Source organism: Lepidochelys kempii, chromosome 5 (assembly GCF_965140285.1).
Source record: "Lepidochelys kempii isolate rLepKem1 chromosome 5, rLepKem1.hap1, whole genome shotgun sequence".
NCBI classification, from domain to species: Eukaryota; Metazoa; Chordata; order Testudines; family Cheloniidae; genus Lepidochelys; species Lepidochelys kempii.
The window spans coordinates 103,740,374-103,753,890 of record NC_136384.1 but is presented as its reverse complement, the minus strand read 5'-3'; the positions used below and the strand labels follow the sequence as shown (position 1 = coordinate 103,753,890).

General features: G+C 41.3%; 1 protein-coding gene across 1 annotated transcript in view; it reads right to left on the bottom strand.

The window, feature by feature from the left end:
- LOC140912100 (programmed cell death 1 ligand 2) overlaps positions 1 to 3,543 on the bottom strand; it is a 35,864-nt gene extending 32,321 nt beyond the window's left edge. Inside the window, exon 1 of the mRNA XM_073346255.2 lies at positions 3,298 to 3,543. The gene's annotated coding sequence lies outside the window, so the exon portion shown is untranslated. The remainder of the gene's footprint in view (positions 1 to 3,297) is intronic.
- Between the last annotated feature and the right edge of the window lie 9,974 nt (positions 3,544 to 13,517).

Genomic DNA, 13,517 nt, shown 5'->3' with positions numbered 1-13,517 from the left:
GCTTTTTTTCACAAAATGCTACAATTCAAAGACAGTTTCAGCTACTTTCCATTGTTTTAAAGCAACCTAGAAATTCTTCTTGTTCAAGAACAAACTTGTCCCTGATACAATGCCACTGACTTCAAAGGGATTACGCAATGGTTTAGGAAGGAAAATACAATATACTGTTGTATCCATTTAAAACTTCATGGAGAATTTGGATAAGTAGAATATAGTCATCAGAATTAGAAACTGTCAGGGCTATGTAGGTGATCTGCCTTCCACACTCTCCATGTCTGTCTGGAATAGGCAAATTTGTGGCTTCATCTCTTATTTCTTTCATCTAAATTATTCAAAGATGGAAATGCTTCTGCTGGGTAAGCAGACACCTTCAAACAATTCCAGATCCTGTCTTCATAATTCATACTTCCCACTTGCCACCATTATTAATATCAGTATTATAATAGCAACTAAAGGCCCCAGTCAGCATCAGGTCATCGTGGAGCTAGGCACTATACCAACACAAATGAAGACATGGTCCCTGCCCCAGAAAGCTTATAGTCTAACAAGCCATGTATAATAATCATCCCTAAACTCTTCTCCTCCTCCATCTCCATGTCTGCAGATGGCCATGTCCTGGATGGAGAAAGTTTAGTCATAGTAATAATACTCAGCATTTATATAGCATTTTTGCTATGCAAAGTGCTTTACAAACATTAATTAATAATGTATTCTTATGACAAACCTCTGAGAAAAGTATGGGGCATTTCGCCTAATAGAAGGTAGTGGGACAGATACACTTTTAATAGATTCATAGATTCCAAGATTAGAAAGGACCATTGTTATCATCTAGTCCAAGCTCCTGTAGAGAGCACAGTCCATAGAACTTCCACAAAATAATTCCTACAGTATATCTTTTAGAAAAACATCCAACCTGGATTTAAAAGTTGTCAGTGATGGAGACTCCACCATCACCGTTGGTAAATTATTCCAGTGGTTAATTACTCTCTCTCTTAAAAATGTGCACCTTATTTCCAGTCTGAATTTGTCTAGCTCTAACTTCCAGCCATTGGATCGTGTTATACTTTTCTCTGTTAGAATGAAAAGCCCATTATTAATTATGTGTACCCCTGGCAGGTACTTTTAGACTGTAATGAAGTCATCTGTTAGGATTTAGATATGGAGGCCTGCCTGTAAAGGCCTATACTTTAAGAATTTAGGTGTATTTTTATCACTTAGCTAGTTACAGAGGTATAAAACAAAGAATCAAAATCATAGTCCGCCTGTGTATGGGCCTTCTCTCACTAGGATAGTCTGAGGCCTGGTTCTTAGGCTAAGGCATTTGGTTAAGCAGCAGAGGCAGCCATAAGCTGGGAAGTGTATGGTCACATACTTACATTCCAAACTAGTCACACTGAAATAAGGTGCTATTGGGCTGTTAGGAATACAATCCTGTCCTGATAATGCCTATCACCACCAGTTAAAGATGGTTAAAGAAAACTTTGTCTGGCAAGAAATCACTTCTCAATAGTTGTGGTTGTGAAATCCTCATTTCTGTAAAAAGAAAAGGAGTACTTGTGGCACTTTAGAGACTAACACATTTATTTGAGCATAAGCTTTCATGCGCTACAGCTCACTTCATTGGATGCATTCAGTGGAAAATACAGTGGGGAGATTTTATATACACAGAGAACATGAAACAGTGGGTGTTACCATACACACTGTAACAAGTCATCAGGTGAGGTGAGCTATTACCAGCCACACACCCTCATTTCTGTATGTTTTATCTTTATGGCCCACACTTTTCTATTGTTAATCTGTCTGGTTCTCTAATTGTTTCTGTCTGCTGTATAATTAATTTTGCTAGGTGTAAGTTAATTAGGGTAGTGGGATATAATTGGTTAGAGAATTATGTTACAATACGTTGGGATTGGTTAGGTAAATTTCAGTAAAATGATTGGTTAAGGTATAGCTGAGAATATTACTATATAAATTAGGGGCAAACAGGAAGTAAATTGGGATTCGAAAATAAGGAAAAAGGAACTTGGATTTAAGCTTGCTGGAAGTTCACCCCAATAAACATCGAATTGTTTGCACCTTCAGACTTCAGGTATTGTTGCTCTCTGTTCATGCGAGAAGGACCAGGGAAGTGGGAGGGTGAAGGAATAAGCCCTCTAACATCATCCCTTAACTTTCTCTTTGTTAAGCTAAATAGATTGAACTCCTTGAGTCAATCACTATATGGAAGGTTTTCTAATCTTTTAATCATTCTCGTGGGTCTTCTCTGAACCTTCTCCAATTTTTCAACATCCTTTTTGAATTGTGAACACCAGAACTGGGCAAAGTATTCCAATAGCAGCTGCACCAGTACCAAATACAGATGTAAAATAACCTCTCTACTCCGACTTGAGATTCTCCTCTTTATGCATCCCAGGATTGCATTAGCCCTTTTCACCACATCATTGTATTGGGAGCTCATGTTCATCCAATTATTCATCACAAATCCCCAAATCTTTTTCAGAATCACTGCTTCCCAGCATAGAGTCCCGCAAGCTGTGAATATTGCGTGTGGACAGTAAGGCAGACAAATTACATATAATAATATGGATCATCACCTATGCAACATTGTCTATGTATACCACGGCTCAACTCCACCTTTACTGTGAAGGGAAGTATGGTCTGGCAGATAGGGTACTGGACTGCAGACCAAAAGACCTGGGGTAAAATCCTGACCCCAATGCAGTCAGTGGGGATTTTGCTCTTGATTTCATTGAGGCCAGGATTTCAACAAGCCAAGGTATAACAGTGAGCCTGGAATGCAGGATGTAATAAGGGGTTAATACAAAGTAAAAGAAAGCAAGCACGACTTTATAGGAGACACATTCTAAAACTCCTAGTGAATTGGAAGCAAGGCAGGATAAGACTGAGTTGTAAGCCAGAGTAAGATGAACTCTGGCAGAACAATAGATGGGCAAAAACTGCAACATACTGATCCACCAGTTGAAGCTACTCCCCGCCACCATGGCTTTTGTTCTGAGTATGAAATAGAGAGGACCCATTTGTAAGATTCTGATCCATATCCAGGCTTAGATTCTGAAACCCTCCCTCCCAGGGTTTGAAGTTGTTTTGGACCTGGGGTCTTGGTTCTGACCCATCTCTGGTCCAAAATCTGAATGGAAACCAAACCAGCTGAAACCAGATAAACTAACTATAAATCAAGCAAGAAAATCTGACTATAAATCCAAGTAGGAATGATGTTATCTGCTAGTCACAAAATGTAGCAGAAATCATTTTACATTTTAGTAGCATTATACTCACATCAGATCCATGTAGCTGTTGGAAGAATCAGGGATCATATAGCAGTTGAAATCGTCAAGGTTTCCAAGGCAAAGCACCTCTAACCTATTTGTATGATGCCACGAGAACATTAGAGGGAAAAGAATCGCAATCCCACAGCACTTTATGCAGCCAGTAATGGTCCATTTACTCTCTGATTGTATTCACATATCATGGGTTTTAAAAACTAAAGCTTGCATCAAAAGGAAACCACCAGTGTTTCACAGGAATGGACAGGCACATGTTCCAGTTTCATTCTTACTGTTTAGAGCCAGTGAGAATTCTGTGAGCTCACTACTTTGCAGGGCTGTTCTAATCAGAGAACACTTGTTCAAAACACATTGTAAGTTGATTGGGTCAAATTCTGTTCTTGACTAACCCCTGAAAAATATTTAAGGTTACACCTGGTGTGGTGCAATAGGGGGCAGAGTTTGGCCATAGAGTTAATAACCATGAGATCATATTGCATTGTGAAACAACAGAGTCTCTTACTAAATTTTCTTAACCTCATCAGCAAAAGCTTATGTGGCTCTTTCCTGCAGAAGGAATATCTAACATTTCTGTAGCACGATCCAACAGCTTTACAAAATACTAACAAACCCCCTTGCAAAGAAGGCAAGCTCTCTGCTTTCTTTCCTCAAAACCCACTTAATTTCCCAGTCTCTCTAACAAGGACCTACCTTTCCAGGGCAACCTAATAACATCTCAGGTAGAATAAGTTAATAAGGCAGAAACTCACACCTTGTGCTGCTCAAATGCAAACAATCTCATGATGACCTTCATTTGTATAAACCACACTCCCTCCTTCCCCATTATTCATTGTCATATTCCATGCATTGTGGAATGTTGTATCTAAACTACACTGTATGATCTACAGAGCAGAGGCTATCCTATTACAAAGCCCCATACACACTTATGGCACTCCATACCAAGGTCAAATAAGAATTTCCCCTATTTTGCAGATGGAGGAGCAGAGGCAGAGAGGTTAAATGACTTGTCCAAGGACAAAGAATAATGGTATTGTAAGAGCCAGAACAAGAACAAATGACTTGTTCTTGTCCTGAGCTTTTGCGCAGACTGCACAACCATACAACTGTGTGGCCAAATCCTCCCCCTCCTACACAGCCTGAACATCAGGGAAAGGAGAAGTAAGGAATTTTCTTTTGAGGTTGTGCTGTGGTTCTATAGTCCTGTTTCTGCGGCAATACATCTACATGAATTTGTGTGTGGTTTCTCTTGTGAATCCACGCCCTTGTCCTTGCTTTGTCCCCCCAGAAGCCTGCATGCTAAGGTGTAGTGAGGCTCTAAAAGCTGGGCTCTGCAATGCACAGGAAATACCTATTCCTGAGTGAAATCCAAGATTCCTATCCCCTCATGCAATGGAGCTGCACTGGTCCAATTCCACTATGTTCACAATCCTCCTCACTAGTGGAGGGGTTCCACTGCCATACGGGCCCTCTGAACCAGAGGCTTGTGGGGTGGCGGCAGAGTGTGTGTGTGTGTGACAGTATTAGCTGCCGTTCATGGTTTAGCATGTTCAATGTGTTGCTATATCAGCAGACCTCTCTCTGCAATGTTACTTTTCCTGTTTTAAAAGACCTTAACATTCTCATAAAGAAAAGGAGGACTTGTGGCACCTTAGAGACTAACCAATTTATTTGAGCATAAGCTTTCGTGAGCTACAGCTCACTTCATCGGATGCATACTGTGGAAACTGCAGCAGACTTTATATACACACAGAGATCATGAAACAATACCTCCTCCCACCCCACTCTCCTGCTGGTAATAGCTTATCTAAAGTGATCATCAAGTTGGGCCATTTCCAGCACAAATCCAGGTTTTCTCACCCTCCACCGCCCCCCCACACAAACTCACTCTCCTGCTGGTAATAGCCCATCCAAAGTGACAACTCTCTTCACAATGTGCATGATAATCAAGGTGGGCCATTTCCTGCACAAATCCAGGTTCTCTCACGAAAATCCAGGTTCGCTCACGAAAGCTCATGCTCAAATAAATTGGTTAGTCTCTAAGGTGCCACAAGTACTCCTTTTCTTTTTGCGAATACAGACTAACACGGCTGTTACTCTGAAACCTAACATTCTCATGTAACTCAGTCATTTTATCCTTGAGTTTATAACTATTGTTAGTAGTACAGTTAACTCACATCCTGCAAATCATGACCAGAAAAGCTGACATATTCTAATCCTCATCATTTGGCAAGGTCTGACACATTTGTCTTATCTCTGCTTTGGTTTTACAGTAAACCAGCTAGATGGGGGAAGTTTCTTTTCCTTTTCTTGTTTTAAATTCAGGCTGTTTCCTGTTACTCATAGTTCTTGGATCCATGAGATCTGGGAAAGGCAAAGAAAGTGCTTCTTCTTCCTCATCCTCCTATCACATACAATACCAAGGTTGGCATTTAGCTGCTAAATGGGGACACCGCTTTCACACATTTTCATTTTTGTCATTTCAGAACTTTACATTGGTTTCATCATCCACACTCTCATTTTGAACTGTTTTAGGAAATATAACCCAGTATATTTGTCTTCTCTGTCTAGGGGTCTGTCTTCTCACTAAGCAATTTTTCAAGCATGTTGCAGAATCATGTCTAAGTTCTGCTACAGGACCTGAGTACTGAACCTTGTTTCACCAGCACAGCTGAATTTGTTCAGTGCAGAGCACGAGCAAAGTGCATGCTGAACAATGATTTTGAAAGAGTTTCATTTAGTGGTTTTAGCGCATGTTATAAAGCCATTTTCAAAACCAGTGGAACTTTGTGTTAGGGTGAACAGGTGTTAACAATGCAAAGGTTCTTACTGATGGATAGAATAAAAGTTTTTGCTCAAACACATCTCTGGGGTAACTCTATTGACTTTTGTGAAATTGGTATTAATTTGAACTCATTGTGCTCAAATTCTTTCCCCTCCCTGCCACACCACATATTAACTCACAGTTAAGTCAAACATGATGAGGCAAAAAGTAACTGGCGTCAGTCCAAAGGCAAAGATTAGCTAACTGTGCAGGCAGAGTATTGCTAGCCTTTCTTATTCATTTCCTCTCTTTACCACCCTCCTTTCCCATATTAACTTAAGGTATTGTTATAACACACAGGGTTTTTCAGATGATGTAACTAGAAGATTTATGGACTTGTCTACAGCTACAATTTCCTTGTGTAGACAATTTCCTTGTGTAGACAAGTCCTGATAAACACATATTACTACAGTGCCACCGCTATCAGCTCCCTTAGGCAAAACATACAAAACTGGGTCCAAAAGGCATTGCCACAAATACCTTTCCTGCATTTCCAAATCCACACCACCCTAGGCCAATTTATCAGACCAACTGTTCCCACAGTAGCAATTCTATTTTCCTTACTATTTTTATCCTTCTACCACTGCTAATAATAAATTCCACTGGGAACATAATAATAATAATTATTAATTATTCCACTGGGAACATAATGAAAGGATAAATATGCCATCAAACTGGTTTATAACAACTTCTTTAAATCTACATTTTAGCTGAGGGCATGTCTATACTACAAAGTATAGCACCAGAGCGGGGCTTGCAGGCCAGATCCGTAGTTTGCCCACCCCTGCCCTAACAGGAATACATCACTTCAGGGTATGTATTTAACAAGCTTCTGTGACACAGGGTGGCCAGACGTCCTGATATTATCAGTACTGTCCCGATATTAGAGGTTTTGTCTTATATAGGCCCCTTTAACACCCCCCCAACCCGGGCCCAATTTTTCACACTTGCTATCTGGTCACCCTACTGTGGCACTTCTTGGGCATTTGAAACCACTTGGCCTTTGAGGTGCAAAAATAACTTGTTAATGAACACCCTGCTATGGCTCACTGCTTTATTTCTAGATCGTCACAAAGCTAAACATTCCCTCAATGTGCAAACAATACTCACTGAAACAGAAAGAGTGAATATTACATGCCCAATTATTAACTATAGATTTTGTGTAAAGGAAATGCAAATTTAGAATCTTGCCTAAAGAGCACAGGTCCTTTCTTACCATCTTTGTTCACTGAAGGAACCAACTTTTCACTCCTCTACTGAGATGACAAAATATCAATCTCCATATACTGCAGGGATTGGTTTTCTTTCAGATACACACACTGATTAGCACATCAAGATTCTTAGGAAAGAGGAACTGGAGATTGAGAAGATTACCTCCAAAACAAACTGCTAGTAAAATGACTTCATAATTGAAGCTATAGGTTTATCATCTGTGGGTCAAATCCTGAGAGGCTTGACACCTTAAACTCCTGTTGACATCAAGTGCTCAGGATTTCAGGAGTTGGTTATGTGTGGGTGGGTGTTTGGACTTTTCTAAACAACTCTTTCTATAACTTCTGTTTCATGATTCTACATTTCTGATGTAAATAATTTTTAACCATAGATGTGAGAGGACACCAAATACGTGTGGGAACTTTGGGACATAAATGAGTGATATCTGTCAAAATCAGGGACATTTGAGATATGCCGAAAGAACTAAATTATTAAAAGTTTCTTTCAGCTCTAAGCCTGATGTAGGCTGTGTTTGGAGTTAGTCCAAAACTGATTTTGAGTGGGTAGTTTGTAAAATTGGAGGAAAAATCTTTCAGGCAGTTTTGGCCTAGGCAGGCAAGAAAATGTTTTCCCACTAAGTTAAAATAAATAAAATAAGAATAAATAATAAACCCCACATTGTAAACAACTAAAATGTCATCTTTGGTAGTTTGTACCACCAACATACAGCACCTAGGTATGGTGTGTGGGGCTTGGTGGCCCTCTCTACCTAGGGTTGCCAACCATCCAGGAGTGTTCTGGAGTCCCCAGGAATTAAATATTAATCTTCAATTAAAAATTATGTCATGTGATGAAACCTCCAGGAATATATCCAACCAAAATTGGCAACCCTATCTCTACCAACTCGGGGGAAAAAACAGTCAGCCACACCCAACTCTGTTTTACGCAAGCTCTTTCATGCTTCTGCCACATTGTAGCAGGGGCAGAACACCCTACAACAATGTGCTTCTATAGTGTGGTGTCATTTACAATAAATGGAGTCAGGCAGAATAAGCTTGTACAGTTGCCAATATTGTATTTCAAAAATAAGGGACTGTTTTCTTAGCACTTTTGCCCCACTCCTCCTGATATGATTATAATAATTATAATTATTATTATTAATACTACTAATAATAATATAATAAGCAGTACTCACCTACATTTGCTAGGGGTATTTCTTGCTGCTTTTTGCAGCACTCAGCAACTCCCAGTCTTGTTGTACAGAGATGAAGAAATCTTTGCAGGATGACTGGAAGTTTATGCAAATTTGGAGTTCACTTTTAATTAAATTTATGTTGTATCTGTTCTGTATGTCAGACCATTTATTCCCCATTAATGAAAAAATCCTGTCTACAAATGCATTTGATCTTGATACACTAAGTACAAACTACACAATTTGGAACAAGGTTTTCAAGTTTTCTTTTCCACACTTCTGAAACACATACCTCCATTTTTCACTGATAGATTTGGAAATGACATTTCTGGATATTTTGATCACACATCGACTGGTGCAGAATTCCTCATAGAGCTAGTCCATGTTTACGGTTTCCCTCATTTTGAGTGCATCTGTTATGTCTTCATTATCTGAGAAACTAAGCTTCTCGTAGAGACCCATGGGTTTCAGCTTCATCACTGCATTGTCAGTAGAGAAATCAAACCATTTATCGATGTACAAAAGCACAAAGTCATAAAACGTAATGATGGCTTGCTTTACCTTTGCTTTTTGTTGAAGTAATAGCTTTCTCATCAGTTGTTTAGCTTGGAATCCAAAAAAACCAAATCCTCTTTCTGGTTCAGCAGCTTCAGCTTAAAATGGCACATACGTGTCAGCAATGCATAGCTTTGATGCCTCCAAGTTTCTCATAAGTACATCAAAGACACAAGCCACTTTGTGGAAAAAAACACATGCAGGCATCCTCACCATCTTATGTGAACATGTTCTTTAATGCTACTGGACAAGACTCCTGTAGTGACTTGAAGTAGGCTGTAATTGCTGGCCAGTTTCTCAAAAGTCGATCAACTGTTGGGTTAAGGGATAGCCATCTTGTACTCACATATCACACTACTCCGTTCTTTCCATTCAATGTCAACAAACTCAAAACTTTTTGGAGTTCTTCTCCGCATATTGCGGGGACAGAAAAATTGCTGTAAATTTTCAACACAATTGTTTCTATGTCAACCGACACTCGCATGTTTGCAGGTACTGTGGACTATGTGTGCGGGGCAGTCTGCCTTCAAAATGCAGTCATTGTCTGTACATAACAACTGATACACCTGACTGTGTTTGCAGTAGTTCACATGTGCATTATCAGCAAAGTATGCAGTAATGCAATTAACATTGAGCTGGTATTTCTCTAGGCAGTTCAAACTAGCATGATGAATGCCTTTTGCAGATTCATCACCAACTTCATAAAAATTGAGCAACTTGAACTGAACACCATTTGTTATGGTGAAATATTGTAGGCACATTAGAAAATTTTTCCTGTTCCCCTTATTTGAGGCATTGGTGGCTACAGAAAAATACATGTGCGTTCTGGTAACAGTGGTAATAAATCCCGTAAACAATCCCCCACAGACATTGGGGCCAAAACATTGATCACGAATAGCTCTGCTTTGGGTCTTCCGCAACACAATTTGTTCTCAATATTTGAATCATGAAACATTTCACTGGCAAGCTTATTATCACAGTGCATGCTGTTATAATTTAGGGTGTGTTTACCTGTGTGGTAAACAGTTGTAATTACACATGCCTATGGTGACCAGATGTCTCAATTTTATAGGGACTGCCCCGATTTTGGGGGCTTTTTCTTATATAGGCACCTATTACCTCCACCCCCATCCTGATTTTTTACATTTGCTATCTAGTCACCCTAAGCATGCAGCAATTCTGTCACTTTCAGTGTTTGAAGAGACAAAGAATTTGCTAATATTTGTCATGCCTTTGGCCTGCGTGTTTTTCTTATGTCTATAGGTTGCTGCTTGCTGCTTCAGGTCAGTTTCACCTCTGTGCCCTGTGACGGGGCAAGGCCATATGGCTATAGAAAAGTAGTGGGAGATAGATATATTAGCTCCAGTCTAAACAAATTCCTGGTACCAGGATAAGTGAAATGGCAGCTGCTCCAGGTCAATTAAGACACCTGGGGCCAATTAAGAACTTTCCAGAAGGTAGGGAGAAGGCTAGGTTGATTGGGACACCTGAAGCCAATCAGGGGCTGGCTGAAATTAGTTAAAAGCCTCCCAGTTAGTCAGGTGGGTATGTATGTCAGGAGCTGTGGGAGGAAGTTGCGCTGTTGGAGAGGCTGAGTAGTACACACCATATCAGGCACAAGGAAGGAGGTCCTGAGGTGAGGGTGAAGTGGAGCTTGAGGAAGTGAGGGCTGCTGTGGGGGAACTAGCCCAGGGAATTGTACATGTCATGTTCCTAAAAGGTCAGCTACCATAGCTGATACTATTAGGGTCCCTGGGCTGGAGCCTGGAGTAGAGGGTGGGCCAGGGCTCCCCCCCACACCTTTGCCCCCTGATTAATCACTGAGACTGGGAGACAACAGAGACTGTGCAAGGAAGGATAACTTCTCCTCACCTGCCTCGCTGGCTTATGATTAAAATGGCTCAGTAGACTGTGACCCTTGTCTCTAGAGAGAGAAGGGTTACGTGCAGGGTCACGGTGAGCCTCTGAGGCTAGCGAAATCCCCCAGGAAACGTGGGACTCACGGAAGCAAGGACAGAGCTTTGTCACAGCCCGTTAGTGAATTCATGCTGGCACAAAGTACAAAAGGCTTTACCAGAATTGCAAGTGACAGATTTAACCCAGTTGTATTTTTCTTCCCATTGACTTTTATATCTACACAGTCTCTTCATTTTTTTCTGTTTAGGTCCAGGAGGAATGTCTGATGTTCCCAATGCTTCACTCATAATTGCATTGAATGTTTTCCTGACCACTTGTAAAAGTGTGCTGCAGCTAATGTTAGCCACGAATAATATGACTTCCAAATACTAGTTCCACTATAGCCAGAGGTTCCCAAACGATGGGGCATGGCCCCCTGGGGGATGCAATAGAGTTATCGGGGGGCACGAAGACCTGATGGGGCCACACTGAAAGGCTGGAATCAGGAGGGAGCTCTGTCCAGCAGGGGAAACAGACAGGGCTCTGTGCAGGTGGTATTGGCTGTCAGGACCAGGCTCCCTGCCCGCCTCACTCCCCGACTGCTGCAGCTGCAGTAGCCACCAACCAGCAGTTATGCTCCTCTGCTGGGGATGCTGACAGAGACTCTGCAAGCAGGGAGGCTACACCCTGGGAGTACTGACTGGCCTGTCAGACAAAGCCCCTTCCTGACCCTGGCCCTTCAGCACAGATCCGGGGCACACAGCCCCATCCACTTGCCAGACAGAGACTGTGCAGGGAAAGTGGAGGGGGCTGTGATCAAGGGCTGGAATCAGCAGGGGGCCCTGTCCAGCATGGGGCCACTACTCTCAGGTGCATCTTTCTCCTCCGGTCCCTGGCCCTTGACCTCAGCCTGGTCTTTATTTCCCTGCACAGCACTGAAAAGCCAGGGTTGGGAGAGGAGTGGAAAGATGTACCATGAGTACTGGCCCCTTGCTGTTGAAATAGGGGATAAAAGGCATCCCATACAGATTTTGTATGGGACAGACAATTTTCTATTTAAATAAGGGACCTCCCTTGTCATATGGGACTATTGGCAATACTAGTGTCACTCCATAGCATCATAATACTTGTTCTTTTTATTTTCCTCCCACGTAAAAGGTATAGAAATTAAACTAAAATGTTTTGTTAGTACAAAATTAAGGTTGCAAATATAAACACACAAAGTCAGGCAATGTAAAAATGGTGGTGCCATGAGAACACATTCTACAAAAGCCCCTAGTATGACAACAAGGAACTATACATTGGCTGTGTAGTATTATTTTTACATTTATTGAATTGTTTAGGGAAATGTGGCCAGCAAAGGGAAATTAGATGAACTCCTCTGCTTTTTGACTTTAACATGCAAATAGCTGTTGCTGTACAGAAAGAGAAATTCAAAAACACAGAGTCCAGCTTGGATGAGCAGCACCACACTGATCTGAAATAATCTGTGCATGTAAAAGAGGATTAGGTGCTTTTCCAAGGAGTGGGACTGGGGATATAGACCCCAATCTTGCATCCTTGGAGCAAATGGGAATTTGGCCATTGACCTTAATGGAAGCATGATCAGGGTTTTAGAGGCGCTGAGGGAGTTTTTACATTTAAAACAGTACTCATGAGTAATCAGCATGCCCATTTCCCATCCTACGCCAGCATGAGGCTCCTGGTGAGTGGTGTCTGACCCCCTACATCAGCACTATGCTAGTGAAGGTTCCCTCTGACACAGGGAGCTGCTCTGTGGGGTAGTTAAGCCAGGTTTACAGCCAAAATGCATCCATGGTGCAGCATAAAGCAACCACACTGCACCAATGACTTTCATGACTTCTGTGATCCGTATGACAGAAGCGGCCAGGCCCAGCACTTCACCAAATTCCAGCAAAGGAAGCTAGGCTCCAACTTCCTTTAAAAGGAGGAGGCCACGGTTGTCAGACATTTTGGCCTTTAGGTCACGACAACTTGATTTACAGCACGTTGCTCTCACCGTGGTATAGTATAGTTAGAGGCGTTGGGGGTTTTTGTTTTTGCAACATTTGAAGTGACTCACACAACCTGTTTGAATACTAGCATTTTGAAAAGAGAGGCACTCCACTTTGTTTTAAAGTTTTCCAACTTTTTCGTAAAGTCATATCTCACGAATGCTGGAGTCAGTATTTTTTCTCTTAGGAAGTCCTCAGTAAGATCCTATGCACGAGGACTTTTTGAATGAATAGGGTCATGTTCATTTTAGGAGTTATTCTCCCTGAAGCAATTCACCCCAACAGAGCCTATGCACTTAAGCCTTCAAAACAGGGCTTAAGTGAAACTTAAGTGGTAGCCCTATCCACAGGACTAAATTTCACCCTATGGATTTCAGTTTGTTTCAGTGCTGCAGGAAGGTTCATAAACTTTGTCCATAGGTGTTAATACCCCTGTAATTTCTTTACAGAAAAGACTTGGCTACTTTAAGTCTGAAACTAAGATCTGACTACAGTGAGTTTCCAGATCTCAAATGATGGTT